The sequence below is a fragment of the Bidens hawaiensis genome, unplaced genomic scaffold (genome assembly GCF_021521415.1).
Source record: "Bidens hawaiensis isolate Kalapana, Puna unplaced genomic scaffold, B.hawaiensis_p1.1 tig00029913_1, whole genome shotgun sequence".
Lineage (NCBI taxonomy): Eukaryota > Viridiplantae > Streptophyta > Magnoliopsida > Asterales > Asteraceae > Bidens > Bidens hawaiensis.
Window position 1 is genome coordinate 7,278 of NW_027494973.1, and position 15,273 is coordinate 22,550.

At 35.4% G+C, this 15,273-nt stretch overlaps 1 pseudogene across 1 annotated transcript; it reads left to right on the top strand.

Moving 5' to 3' along the window:
* The first annotated feature begins 234 nt into the window (after positions 1 to 234).
* On the top strand, positions 235 to 11,205 carry LOC143579703 (serine/threonine-protein kinase TIO-like; annotated as a pseudogene). Its single transcript, XR_013143510.1, has 23 exons — positions 235 to 246; positions 1,539 to 1,652; positions 1,730 to 1,822; positions 1,930 to 2,004; positions 2,230 to 2,322; positions 2,510 to 2,573; positions 2,658 to 2,742; positions 3,026 to 3,098; positions 3,174 to 3,242; positions 3,341 to 3,421; positions 3,519 to 3,615; positions 3,695 to 3,829; positions 4,444 to 4,564; positions 4,963 to 5,133; positions 5,264 to 5,362; positions 5,499 to 6,027; positions 6,717 to 7,844; positions 7,938 to 8,171; positions 8,249 to 8,392; positions 10,294 to 10,374; positions 10,461 to 10,649; positions 10,734 to 10,989; positions 11,068 to 11,205. The product of XR_013143510.1 is annotated as a serine/threonine-protein kinase TIO-like (transcript).
* The last annotated feature ends 4,068 nt before the right edge of the window (positions 11,206 to 15,273 follow it).

Here is a 15,273-nt window from a genome sequence, read left to right on the forward strand (position 1 = left end):
ATTACTTATCTTCCGGCTAATTACGACTTTTCTCTCTTTCAAGCTCCGGTTAAGCTTTTCGAGACATTAGAGGCGAATAGAAGTAGTTTTTTTTGTTGGGGTGGGGGGGGGGGGTTGAGTATAGGAATAACATTTCGTTGGAAAAAAAAATTAAAAGCCAAAGTTGATGGTGTGTATTGGTTGTGTTCTCTTAGAGGCTTCCATTTTCTTTTTTTTCTTTTTTTTTTTGTCAAAATGGCGGTGGAGGTATAGTGTGGAAAATGATAGTTTATGGATAAAAATATTAGAGCTTTGCATGCTGCTTTGAGAACATGGCTGGTTCTTCCCCAAAACAAAAAAAAACTGAATGGATTTAAGGAAAAATAATTAATATTGATAAAAGTGTCGTTGAATCTTTGGTATTGTTAGCATCAAAGGAAATGTGGGAAACGGTAAAAAATCATATTCTGGTTAGATAGATGGCTTAAAGGATCCTTTAAAAGATATTTTCTCTAATCTTTTATTGTTAGAAAAGGTTAAGTCATGCTTCCAATGGATCATTGCCTGGTTTCGACTTTTGAACGAGATTATCTTGTTAAAGTGGCACCAGAAAACTCAACCACTTTATGGTGTAGTGGTGTGTGAGTTGATGGAATTACTCGAAAGACATTATTATCTCACATTCAGTGGGGACGAAGACATATGGATACGGGCCATAAATGTTTTGGGTTGTTTTTCAACAACAATGAAGAAGTTGTTATATAGGGCAATTCTCCCCAAAGTGAGTGTATTTTAGATATGAATAGTTGGGACCCCAAAAACGTTAATGTTGTGGCTTGACGACTTTACTTAATCGCCTTCCAACGAGTTCTAATTTGATCTTTTGGGCCCAAATGCTGCGCATTTGTTGTAATGCGTTGATAAGTCGACTGAATTTTTGTATACCGATTGTTATGTTGATTCAGTGGTGTGGAATAACATTTGTACGTGGTACAATATTCCCTTGATGGATGTTTCCTCATTTCAAGATATTTTCAACTTCTTCAAACAGGTTCTGAAAATGGAGTATAAGAGATAAATGATGCGATCGATAGTTATGGTGGCTTGCTGGTGTATTTGGAGTGCTCAAAACAAGTTGATATTTGAAAACGAGCCCATTAGGATAAATTAGATTCTGTGCGATATTCAGATGTTAAAGTTATTTGTGAATAATGGACAAGTCAAAGTGCATGAATTTAGATTGGTCTAGATAAGAATGTTTGAAGTTGTAATTGTGTTTGGTTATTTTATTACCATCACCTATTAGTTTCTCTTGAAAAAGTTGCAGTTAAAAAAATGGATTTAAAATAACAAAAACCGAACCTGTCACTTTCCTCGGTTTAAACCGCAATAATAATAATAATAATAAAAATGAACGTTATTATAACTTGACTTTGAATATCTCAATTATTTTCAACAAAATCTAAAAAGCCCAACGAGCGGGAAAACGTACCATTTCAAATCCACTCGATTACGATACCTTCTAGCCGTTTGATCGTCGTCATCTACACTGACTGTAGATTCATTCCAGTTGTCATTCACTTTCAACATCCTCGTCGTACGTTTCTTCTACATCTCCATTACCTTCTGCTAAAAGTGAAAAGGATATTCACAATCTGAGACAAGAAATTGAGGTATTAATGTTACGTTATATATATATTTATTAATTTATTTATTGAGATGTAACTCATTCGACGGCTACTTTTTGCAGATCTTGAGGAAGCTTAAACATGAAAATATCATTCAGATGTTAGATTCATTTGAGAGTCCACAGGAGTTCTGTGTTGTTACTGAGTTTGCTCAAGTAACTACCTTTGTCCTTTTTCTCACAACTCTTCTTTGGATCGTTTATTATGCAGTGTTGTAAGATTTAACTTTCTGTTGATATTGATTGAATGCATTATGATACAGGGTGAGTTGTTTGAAATTCTTGAAGATGATAAGTGCCTCCCTGAAGATGAGGTGCAAAAGATTGCTAAGCAGTTGGTACTTTACTAACCTACCTATTATTTTTTCACAATGTCACTCCCTTTGCACTGTAACTGTACACTCCCTTTACAGAATGGACTTTTAAGTGTTTGAATTAATTTTTTTTGCTAAACATACATCAATACATACAGTCATATGTTGCTATATTTCTTTATAAAATTATGTATGGTATTAACATCTTTTAATTTTAACATGTTTATGCTTTCTGAAAATAATACTCAGGTGAGAGCTTTGCACTACTTGCATTCCAACCGTATAATTCATCGGGACATGAAGCCACAAAACATTTTGATTTGTGCAGGGGGTATTGTTAAGGTTGGTTCTAAACTCGGAAATGACTTTGTTTAATAACGCACACTATATGTGCCATTTTAATTAGTTATATATGTACCCATATGTTTCTGTTTGCTTGTCAGTAGAAGTCAGCTTCTTTATCCAACGTTTACATATTTTTCTAAAGTAATTAAACATAACCATTTCTTTTTTTTTTCTTATGAAACAGCTATGCGATTTTGGGTTTGCACGTGCTATGTCAAATAATACAGTTGTTCTACGTTCTATAAAAGGTACAATTAGCTTTATTACTTTATTTTTATAATCATATTTAGTTTATTAATTAAATAATTATTCATGCATTCTTTTCCTTTCAGGTACACCATTGTACATGGCCCCAGAACTTGTACGTGAACAACCGTACAACCACACGGTTGATCTGTGGTCCCTTGGTGTGATCCTGTAAGTTATCTTTCTTTAAAACTACGTGAGTTTCTTCTGAAAGGAAATCTTAGCTTTATGCTGTTTTTCTTTGCTCATCTTTATTTTTCTTTTTGAAAACTATGCTGGGATATACCCACATCAAAGCTTTAACTTGTAACAATAACAAAGTTTGACTTGCGTTTTTTATTGGATAAAGCTTAAATGTGTGGTTAGTAGACTAAATGCATTGATTTTTGGTGTGTAAGACGTATTTTGATCTGGATAAAATTCTTTAGTTTGAATTCGTTTGATATATTTTCAGATATGAATTATTTGTTGGCCAACCTCCTTTTTACACTAATTCGGTATATGCACTTATCCGACATATCATCAAGGTATTACCCTTTAAACCTAATTTAACCTTTAAGCAAAGTTCTATGATATTCAAGTCATTCTTAAGCTACTTCCAGGATCCAGTGAAGTACCCAGAAACCATGAGTGCAAACTTCAAAAGCTTTCTTAGAGGGTTGCTTAATAAGGTACAAGTATAAGTCTCCGTGGTTACTTGAATTATGTAATTTGTATGCATGTTTGTTTAATTATGATCAACCTGCAACATTTATAATCATGAGAGCAGGATCCTCATAGCAGGCTGACATGGCCCAAGCTTCTTCATCATCCATTCGTTGCAGAAAATCTTGAAGATGTTGAGGCTAGGGTACTTAACTACTTATCTTATTTTATTCATTTTTAAGTTGGGTTTTTGGGTCTAATCACATAATAATGACATCTTGAGTATGTTAATTGATTACAAGGAGCTTCGTGCCAACATTGCTGCTTCTAGAGAAAGCGATGCTTCGAAAGGAGAACAACATGTACAGACAACTGGTCTGATCTCTGCAAGTCCTGAATGTTTACCTTAACTGAAAAATAAATAATTTACCTAACTGACCTTGGATAAGTGTAACTAAGTTAAGAGACATTACTGCAGGTAAAAGCCGCCCTCTTACTGCTATGGATGAAAATACTATTGATTTGGGCCGACACGGTCAACACTCAACTATTGACTGTTCGTCACCACAACCAGAGTCTCAGAGGGTAACAGAAAATGACAATGCACGATCAGGTAAACAACTCAACTCTAGATTGTTTTTATGAATTGTAAGTTCAAAACATAAACTTCACTTTTTCTATATGTTACTTTTATTTGCCTGTTTGGGCTTCACCATGATACGCCGAATACGGATAGAGACAGTAGAGAGAGAAACTAAAAATTCAAGTCAACAACTAAGCAATATCATTATTGATTGTTAATAACGTTTAAGTACAGACCGTACCTAACAATCAACTAACTCATTTACATCTTAGTACAAGCTGACCCTCAACTATTGGCACATATTACATCACTTCTTGATGATATTTGAAAGTTAAGTGAAGTTCATGCTCCAGGATTGCATAATTTCAAATATGATTTATTGCTCACAACTTTTACTTGTGATTGGTGTTTCTGTTGTTCTTTTAGAGCACACTTATTGTGATGTTTAACAAATAATTGGATTAATTTTTCGATTTGGTTTCAAGGAAACCACAGAAGGGACATGACACTGGACACATTTGCGTTTTACTTAGTTATTCTTATATTCTAGTAACAAAGAACATATTAGTTCAAAACAGTTATTTTCGATATGTTCATATAAATATTGAGGTAAAGATGCATGATTGGTTCTGTTTTTTTATCAGGCTGCCAGCTACTGGACAAATTGGAAAATAATTCTCGCAATGCTGAGGGTGCCAAGTTAATTGGCCAAGATAACGAAGCACTATCAGTTATCTTGTTGCCTCTTAAAAATAGGCAGTGCAGGTAAAAAAGATTTAACTTACCATGAAACCACAGAAGGGACATGACACTGGACACATTTGCGTTTTACTTAGTTATTCTTATATTCTAGTAACAAAGAACATATTAGTTCAAAACAGTTATTTTCGATATGTTCATATAAATATTGAGGTAAAGATGCATGATTGGTTCTGTTTTTTTATCAGGCTGCCAGCTACTGGACAAATTGGAAAATAATTCTCGCAATGCTGAGGGTGCCAAGTTAATTGGCCAAGATAACGAAGCACTATCAGTTATCTTGTTGCCTCTTAAAAATAGGCAGTGCAGGTAAAAAAGATTTAACTTACCATGATACCATTACACTTTTGTTTTCTTCACTCTAGCTGTTATCTTACGATGTTTTATGACCAAAAATTGTCCAGGGATCAAGATATTCTTTCTGCAAACCAGTCCCTGAAAATTCTTTTAAACCTAGTTGTGGCTGGTGCCATCAATTCTTCAGGGGTTCTTGATGAGATATTTTGGGAACTTATAGGTTTTACTGCTAATATACTTCGCCTAAAAAGTCAGATTATAATGACTTACTGGTAAAGGTATGCTTGCTATTTGTTAAGACTTACCAATTTGGTAATAATAAGCAACTATTCATGTCTTCATATGTTGAATTTTCAAAATGTCTTCACTTTGTTAATAAGATGTTTGTCATTTATATCTTATGTGCAGTGTTTCTCAGTTATAAAGAAGTTATTAGATAACTGTGGAGGTGGATTGGGAGATTCATACATCAAGCATTGGGTTGCTTTGGTGGAGCTTCATAAAGAGGTCATACTCTCAACTGGGGACTGTATATATATATGTGTGTATATGTATATTCTGTGTGTGTGTATTATATATATATATATATATATTCTTTGTATAATTTCTTAGATTTATTTAAATTTCTCAGCTGTATATGTAGGTTTCTAGTTCTACAGAAGATGCATCCGGAAGACTTCTAAGTGAATCCATTGCCTGCATTACTGTTATAGTATCTCGAGCAGCACAAGGCCTGAAAGCATCTTTGGGATCCAACCGCGTTGACATGGCAATCAATGGTCTTAAAGAGATATTAGATCATGCAAAATCATCAGGAGTATCAGACACTTTGCTTTCACACTTGGTGGCTTGTGGCACAAGCCTAATGTCTGGCTCATCAAATTTGTTACGCCTCGCTTGTGAAGCAAGTAGGGCTATTTGGTCATTGATAGATGCATTTGAGATTCTATCTACAAAGGAAAATGCACGTCTTTCCATTAAGCTCAATGCATTCCCCTTCGTTGGATCGGCTTAATATTAACGGAGATGATTCTGAACCGCTGATTGGTATAGAATCTGAAAAAATAGTTGACGGGGTTACTCGAGGATTTCTCAGATCCAAAGCTTTACAAGTTGCGTTTTATTACTGTCTCCGCCAACGCTTAGAGGCTGCATGGTCTTCTGCTATTCAGGTGATTACTTTCTTATTTTATTTACATAGTATACACACACACACCGAGGCATGCAAACAAACTGAATAAACATGAACGGGGCTTGTTTGTATTCGATTGTTTAACTTTAACCAAACAAACGGATGGAAAATTAAATGAACACATTTTCTTGTTCATGTTCGTTTTTTGTTCGTTCGTTAACATTCTAAATGAATGGTTCATGAACACAACTGAACATAATTAAATGAACAAAAAGTTGTTCATTTAATTTACATAGTATACACACACACACCGAGGCATGCAAACAAACTGAATAAACATGAACGGGGCTTGTTTGTATTCGATTGTTTAACTTTAACCAAACAAACGGATGGAAAATTAAATGAACACATTTTCTTGTTCATGTTCGTTTTTTGTTCGTTCGTTAACATTCTAAATGAATGGTTCATGAACACAACTGAACATAATTAAATGAACAAAAAGTTGTCTTCAATTCTTCATGTTCATCTGTTTATTAAATGAACGAACATAAACGAACTTCCTGCCAAACGGTTCATGAACAGTTCACTGAACGCCCGGTTCGTTTACAGGCCTACAAACAAGCACAAACCCTTTTGACCCATTAGAGACACAACTTTACTCAATCTCCCATTACCTGAAGAGTTTCGTAATTTTGTAATTGTTTTTATTATTTTATTTTTAAATTTCAGATCATCTTAAGGTGTTGTCTGCACAACAGCTCAGTTAGTGGTGTATTATGTGGTCTTCCTAGTTCTTTACCCGTTACAACAGTTGTTAGTGGAGGCGGAGATAATACAATCATTTCAGAGATATTTTCAATATTATCTCTTTGTGCTTCCATTGACAGACCTTCACAAACAGGCGAAACAAACAATCTAAAAACCAAAATATCCAATCCATTTGCTTTAGTTTGCCATTTGTGCCTTCTACTTACTGCAGTTGCACAATCTCTAAAGTCAACCGGAAGAAACTCTGCACTTTTCATGCTGACATCATCAACAAAAAAACAACACTCTCGCCTCTCTGACCTTGCACATCATTATTCTTTATGTGACAGAATACAAAACTCCCTTCAACCTCATTCCATGTCTGCCATGCTGGCGCTCGCTTCAATTTTGTCACTTGAAAGCAACTCTTCTGTTGAAACATCAATATCTGAAATTGCAGTGCCTTTGATACCACGAAGCGCCACACTTTGTGGTTATTTAAGGGTTTTAACAGATAGTAATAATGGAAACAAGCTTTCGTATTGGCATGGGTTTCGAGACGGCTGTGTCGGTTTGCTGGATTCCAGATTAATGTTTGGTGGGGCTTTAGCAATCCAACAGTTATGTGCTAGTGGTATTCCACAAACTCTTATTGATTTGCTGGGAAACAATCATTCAGATCAAAATCAAATTGGACTCTCACCTGTTGGGGTCGTATGGACTGTTTCTTCACTTTGCCAGTGTCTTCCAGGTGGCAGTTCTACTTTTCGTCAGGTGCTGCTTAAACAGGAGCATGTGAAACTTGTGTCTGATTTGATATCAGATGTGCATCTTAAGCTTATTAGATGTTGGGGTGGACCTGGTGGGGGTAAAAATGGAATTAGAGATACAGTTAATTCTGTTATTAATCTTCTTGCATTTCCGTTTGTGGCCGTACAAAATGCAACAAATTCTCCATCTGCTGCTCCTGGTATTGCGACTGCTGCTTCGGTTAACAGTGGTTTTCTATTAAACATGGGGTCTCCTGGTGCTAAAGCTTGTGCTGATGACAAAGAGCTGGTTAAATCAATAGAAGCAAGCATGAAGAAGTATATTCAAGTTCTTTTAGAGGTCAATATTATCTTAATATCTCTGGAACTTATTTCAATTAAATAGTGGTTTTCAAATTTCAACCTATTTTGCTTTTGTGTTTTGACTCTGCAGGTAGGGATTCCAGGTCATATAATTCAGTGCTTGAAACATGTGGAGTTAAAGGATACTGCAAGACCTGTTGCATTTGTAGCAAAAATGACGGGTCACGGGCCACTGGTTGTGCAACTTCTTCGCAATGGTTTGTTGAGTCCGAATATGATGAGGCGGTTACTTGATAATTCTTCACCGAGAGAAGTTAATCTGGATGTTTTAATGATAGTTTCGGATGTAGCTCGTATGCATAAGGTTAGAGTTGTTTACTAGTTATGTGAACATTTTGGTAAATGATTTTTAATACTTTTTATAAAAATGTTTTTGTGTAGGATTTCTATGAGCACATAAAGGGAGCAGACATCTTAGAACAATTGAAAGGGTTTCTTACTCATGAAGATCCCAATATACTGGCCAAGGCTTGCAGTGCCCTAGGAAACATGTGCCGGCATAACTCCTACTTTTATGGCTTGCTGGTATGTATCAACCACCATTTGCTTACATAAATATATCTACTACAATTACATGCCGGCTCTAAACAAGCCAAGCCGAGCCAGGGTGAGTTCGGGCCCGGCTCGTTTACAAGCCGAGCCGGCTCAGCTCTTTTGTTTTATCGAGCTGAAATGTTGAGCTCGGCTTGTTGAGCTGGGTCGTTTGTTTTTAAATTTTGTAAAAACTTTTTATATTTTACACACACTTATATATATATATATATATATATAGAGGAAGGTTAAAATAAAACGACAAACTTTTGTGAGAAGTGTAGGAAAAGATCTTGACCATTAGATTGAATATAACACATTAGGGTATTTTAGTTCATATTTGTTTTGTTATTGTTATTTTTGGAATGAGTTTTAAAATAAATTACACAATTAAGATTTATTTTCTCCACCATCATCCTTATATATTTCCTTTTCCAGCCATCGTCCCCCAAAACACCTCTTATCCATGTTCACAACTACACACCTTAAATCTTTCATCATCATTCATAAATAGTCACCATGGATTTGGTTAAAGGCAAGGGAAAAAAGAGAAAATAAAATGCGAAAACATCATATTGATCTGGATGTTAAAGTTGTGCCGTATCAGATGGTAAACCAGATTTTACGATTAGAAAATAAGAATAATATTGAAGGGGTTAGATCTAATAGTAATAAGAGGAAAAGGTAGATGCGATTGAATAAATTGAGTTTTATGTGTTTTAGTTCTTCATATTCAACCAACTCTGTTTTGGTGGATGATTTTGTACATGAAAGTTTTTGGTGTTGTGAATTTTGGTTATCTGTAAGTGTGTTTTTGTTCATTAATATTGGTTAATTGCAACTTATTTGAATTAAATACAGAGTGTTTTTGTTCAATAAAGTTGGTTATGATGTTCAAACTAGTGTGTTTTAGTTCTTGGTGTTCTAAATTTGGATATAGATTGATAATGTTTCCATATATAACACATCGGACGATTATATGCCCCTAGAGTGTTATAAAACAATGAATCTTAACCATTAGATCACTCAATCCAACGCACCATATCACTTCCTACACTTCTTAGACACACTTCACTTCTTATTTTAACCTCACCCTATATATATATATATATATATATATATATATATATATATATATATATATATATATATATATATATATATATGATTTTTAAAAGATTTCCCTAGATTCCTTATATAAGAGGGTTCAAAAGAAAACCATTATGAGAAAACCCATAAAACTACCATCAACAACCATTCATTTTTTTTCCCAATAGTTTTAATTATAATATCGGTATTGTAAAAAATATGTAGCTCATGAAATTTCATATATGTGTCTCATACGAGTGCCGGGGCACGGCACTGTGACAAATGTATATCCCGAACTATATATAGCCTTTTGGTTTTTTTTTTGGTAAAGATTAATGAGATCTAAAATAATTTTTTTTTTGTATGTGGTTTCTCGAAGTTTTCTGGTATTTTTTATGTTTTCTCATGACTCCCCGCCCCCACTCTCCATTTATAAGCTAAAAATAATTTGTAACATACACATAGTGCAGTATTTTTACATAATTCATAATTTATATGTATTAAAATTTGTGCTTGACTTTTAAATGAGCCAGATGAGAATTTTCAATTTAAAAAAAGTTTTCAATATAGTTTATATTTTCATTAAATTTGTCATGTCTTTATATATATATATGTGTGCGTGCGTGCATGCACGTTGATTTGGTGTTTATTTTAAACAAGCCAACTACTGAGCGAGCCAAGCCAACCTAGGCTTGGGCTTGTTTACAAACGAGTCGATTTTGAGTTATATGGCTCTAATTACAAGACGGGTCTAGAATTAGCGACCGCCGACCAGAATCGTCACTTTTCTTCCTTGTCTTCTATAGGCAAAGCATAATATTGTCAGTCTGTTGGTTGATCGCTGCTCTGATGGGGACAAGTGCACCCGTAAATTTGCTTGTTTTGCGGTGAGACACCATCTTATCTTTTTAACTACAATATGCATATTTATGCTGAATCATCATCACCTGCCTGACTTCTGTTCATTAAACAGATCGGTAACGCTGCATATCACAACGACTTCTTTTATGAAGAGCTGAGAGGATGCATCCCGCAACTAGCAAACTTGCTACTTTCCGAAGAAGAAGACAAAACAAAAGCAAATGCATCGGGTGCTCTTAGCAATCTTGTTAGAAATTCCAACAAACTTTGTCAAGATATGGTTTCTAAAGGGGCAATGCAGGTATGTACTTACGAGTTTTAAAAAGTTTAATATTAGTATTACAAATTTACAATTTGGTCATTGACTATTTTCATGGGTTTGCAGGCTTTGTTGAAGTTAGTGGAAGATTGTTCTCTTATTATCCCCAACCCAAGCCGGAAAGATGCTATTACCGAGTCACCTTTGAAAATAGCTCTTTTTGCGTTGTATAAGATGTGCACGCACTCACCTTGTAGACAGTTTCTGCGCTCATCTGATCGGTACCCGGTGCTTGGAAAACTTCGGGAATCGGGAGACGAAACTATTGCTGAATATGCTTCTGCCATTCTAAAAGAAACCGCTCAACCGTGAATCCATGATGGTATTTTGTTTGTTTTTTTACATCTTTGCTTGTTTGTTTGTTTTAATGCTTTTGTTGATTAACCTTTTTGTGGCACAGGGAGCATGGCATACTCAATTGAACCAGTCACTGTATGTTAAATGTTACTAGTTTTTTGAATTATATTTCAACACTGTTGAATGGGATCAAGAAGATTAAGGAGGGGAAGGGTGTTAGGATGTAAATAAGCATTTTTGTACAATATGCATACAATGTACCATTGTGTATTTCCTTGTTTGAATTTTATTGGTTAAAAGCCGTTTTTTGTGTTTTATAAAAGCACACCCTCGTGTAGAGATGTTCAACGAAACCGGTTCTTGGAACCGAACCGGTGGACCCGAACCGGTTCCTACCCGTTTTTTGTAGGAACCGGACCCTATCTGATTCAACCCGATGATCCGTGACCGGTTCTTTCATTTCTGAGTGGGGGCGGGTAGGAACCGGAACCGAACCGGAACCTAACCATCCGGAACCGGTTTCTAACCGGTTCTAGCCGTTGGATATAGCCGTTGGAAATCGTTTTTTTGGCCGTTTTTTGACCGTTGGGGTCAAAAATAGCCGTTTTTTGGCTCCCCCAAGCACCCCACTGTATTTGGTGTCATGGGTTCATCACAACACTTAAAACGCAAACCCGAACGCAAAAAAATACAAAAAAACGCTATTACAACGTTTTGAGTTCTCTAATCTCTTGTTTTCTCTTCTTCTATATTCATATTTGTTGTTATGGCTGCCTCACAATCATCGGTTGGTCAAGGTTCCAACGCCGAACCAAGTTTCGTTCGTATTGTACCTCATAATCGTAATCAAGAGATTTGGTGCAATTGAGATTTGGTTGAATTGAGTGACCATTCATTGAAGGCTCGGTGCAAGTTTTGTGGGATTTATTTAAACCCACTTTCGAATTCAAATTTGAAGAAACACATCGAAAAACCGTATTGCAAGGCGTTGAAAAAGAACGTTGATTCGCAACAAACGCAAATGGATAGTGAAGGCGGAATATTTACATACCAAATTGATCGAGTTCAAGATCGTATGGCGAAGTTTGTGATTCAAGAAGCTTTGCCGTTTAGCCACTTCGACAGCCCTCGCTTAACCGCCATGATTCGAGATACGCTTCAACCACAATACACTCACGTAAGTCGTCATACTCTTAAACGTTATTGTTTAAAATTGTGGAAGAAGGCCAAAGAGGTACTAATTGCATATTTTGAAAATATAAATACGGGAATAAACTTAACTAGTGATGTTTGGTCGGCTCCACATGGTCTACCCGAATCTTATCTTTGTGTCACCGCTCATTGGGTAGACCCGTCATCGAGGGAAATGATGAAACGCACCATTGCTTTCGAACTCTTTGAGTATCCACATACGGGAGATAATTTGTTTGAAATTTTAAATTATGTTATAAAAACTTATAAACTAGAAAATAAAATATTTTCAATGGCATTTGATAACGTGTCGAATAATACATCGGCGGTTGATAAATTAAAATTAAAATATACGCCGATTTGCAATGGTGTATTTTTTCACTCAAGGTGTGTTGCACATATCATTAATTTAATCGTGCAAGACGGACTTGCTTCGGATGAGGTTACATCGGTTATAAACGATTTTAGACTAATGATACATGAAGTTTTTAAGAAAAGTAAAAAAGACAAATGGAATATAGAAAATTTTGTAAAGATACGGGAAGAAAAGCTTTGGGAGCTAATTGGGATGTACCTCATCGATGGAATTCCACTTGCATAATGTTTCAAAGTGCTTTGAAACAAAGAGAAACTTTACAAATGTTTCATTCTAGTCTTGCCGAGAATGATTTGGCAATCCACTTTTCAAATGAGAAATGGGAAATTATCAATGACTTATCGACTTTTCTTGAAGTTTTTAAAACATCAACTACGAAACTATCGGGAACGTATTACCCGACAAGTCCCTTGGTTCTTTCGGAGTTATTTTTAATCGTTAACAATCTTAAAGAATTTGAAAATAAAAGTCCAATGTTTTCAAACATCATATTATCAATGAAGTTTAAATTAAAAAAATAATTTCTTGAATTGCCACCGGTTTTTACTTGCGCCGCCGCTTTAAACCCAATGTTAAATGTTACGGGGGTTGAATGTGTGATAGACGAATTTTTTCAGCCTTAGATATGCATGAAGTTGACCCAAACTTTTCAACAGAGGCAAAAAATGATTTTAACTTGAATTTTAAATTTATGTATGACTTTTATTTAAATAAATATGGGTCAAACATACACATGCCTATGCCGGGGGGGTCTTCATCAAGTTCAACTGCTACTAGAGTACGAGATCCCATGATTAGCCTTATGAACACCGTTCGCAACGTAACGGCTAAAAAACAGAGGGGTAACACCCCTTCAAGCGAACTAGGAAGGTATAGAGCAAATGATTACTCTACCGGTTTATCTGAAGAGGAATATGGCACTTTTGATGTTTTGGCTTGGTGGAAGGTAAAGGAAACCGAGTTTCCGATTCTTGCCACCATGGCCCGTGATTTAATAACCGTCCAAGCTTCTACGGTAGCTTCGGAATCCGCTTTTTCTCTTAGTGGCAGGGTAATATCGGTGAGAAGAACAAGACTAAATTCGGAGTCGGTGGAGATGTGCATTTGCTTAAAGGATCTTTTGGACTCAATCGATCGTATTCAACACGTAACCACTCTCGAAGATAAAACACCACTTGATGTTCGAGTGCACGACGAACAAGAAGGCATTTCTACAAGTAATTCCGAGGAAGAAGTCGCCGCTCAATAATTACGACGAACAAGAAGGCTTTTCTAGAAATAATATGTCACAACTTTATATTTATAAGTTTAATGTTTTGTTAGTTTGTTTTTAAAGATTTTAAAACATGTAACCTTTTTTTTTTTAAATTCTTAAAGTAAATAAAATAAATTTTATGTTAATTGTTTTGTTTATTTTTCATGCTATACAAATACGAATCGTAGTTTAGAATCCAAATCGCAAACGAAAAAAGAAAAAAACAAATGCACTTGTATTGCAAATCCAATGAACAAGTTTACATTGTACAATGGTTACATATTTAACTGATGATGTTCCAACTGATGAAACTCTGCAACTGATGTGTCACTGATTCATATTTTGCATCAGTGACAACAAACTCTGCAACTGATGAATTTTCCCACTGATGAGTATTCCTCATCAGTGGCAACCTTCAGTAGTTGTCATCAGTGGCAACCTTCAGTAGTTGTCTTCAGTGGCAACCTTCAGTAGTTGTCTTCAGTGGAAAACATCTTCAGTAGTTGTCTTTGCTTCATCAGTTAATTGTTTATTTTTATGTTAATTGTTTTTTTTATTTTTCATGATATACAAATACGAATCGTAGTTTAGAATCCAAATCGCAAACGAAAAACGAAAAAAAAAATACACTGTAACCGGTTGGAACCGGTTACGGTACAGGAACCGGGTTAGGAACCGGTAAGAACCAGTTAGATAGGTTAGGGGTCCGAGGGTGGGAGAACCGGTTCGGTTCCCTAACCGGTTCGAGTCTGGAACCGGTTTAAAAGGGGGTTTTGAATATAGGAACCGGTTAGGAACCGGTTCCGGTTCCTAGTCCCAAACCGTTTTGAACATGCCTACCCTCGTGCATCTGGGCGGTCAAGTTATTACGTTTACAGTAACTGAGGTGAGGGGTGTACATCAGTACATGGGGTGGTAAATAAGATTAGTAACATGTTTCTAAGTTAGTGTAGTGGATTTGCAAAAGATTAACATTTACAATAGTTGACGTAAAAAAGTTTGATAAAACATGATATACAGAATCTTTGATACACAACTGCATGTTTTGTTACATTGTTCATAAGCAAATTATTTTATTCTCAACTTTATTCCTTGCAAAATTTAAGTTTTAAGCTACTAGTTATCTAGCTCGTGCTTAGTGGGTAAATAAATTTTAATAAGTTAGTTCAGAAAGTTCTACAAAAACAAGAATGTAATTCATGTGAAAAACGAAGTTCATTTCATCGTGTTAAAACACACCAAGATTTTCTTTTAAAATTAGCAAATCATCACAATGTTAAAAGTTGAAACGAATCAACTATTCAAGAAAGAGTGTGCTAATTTACATTCAGAACAATTAATAGTTATTAGTTACATCAGCTATAAGTTTTTGGTGAAAAAAATCCTCGGCATAAACACGTTCAACATTGACTCAGTTACTACTGAAGATTGACGTGCTAGAAGTAACTCGGTTATCGCTAATGCACACACACTATGACAATCTAGCT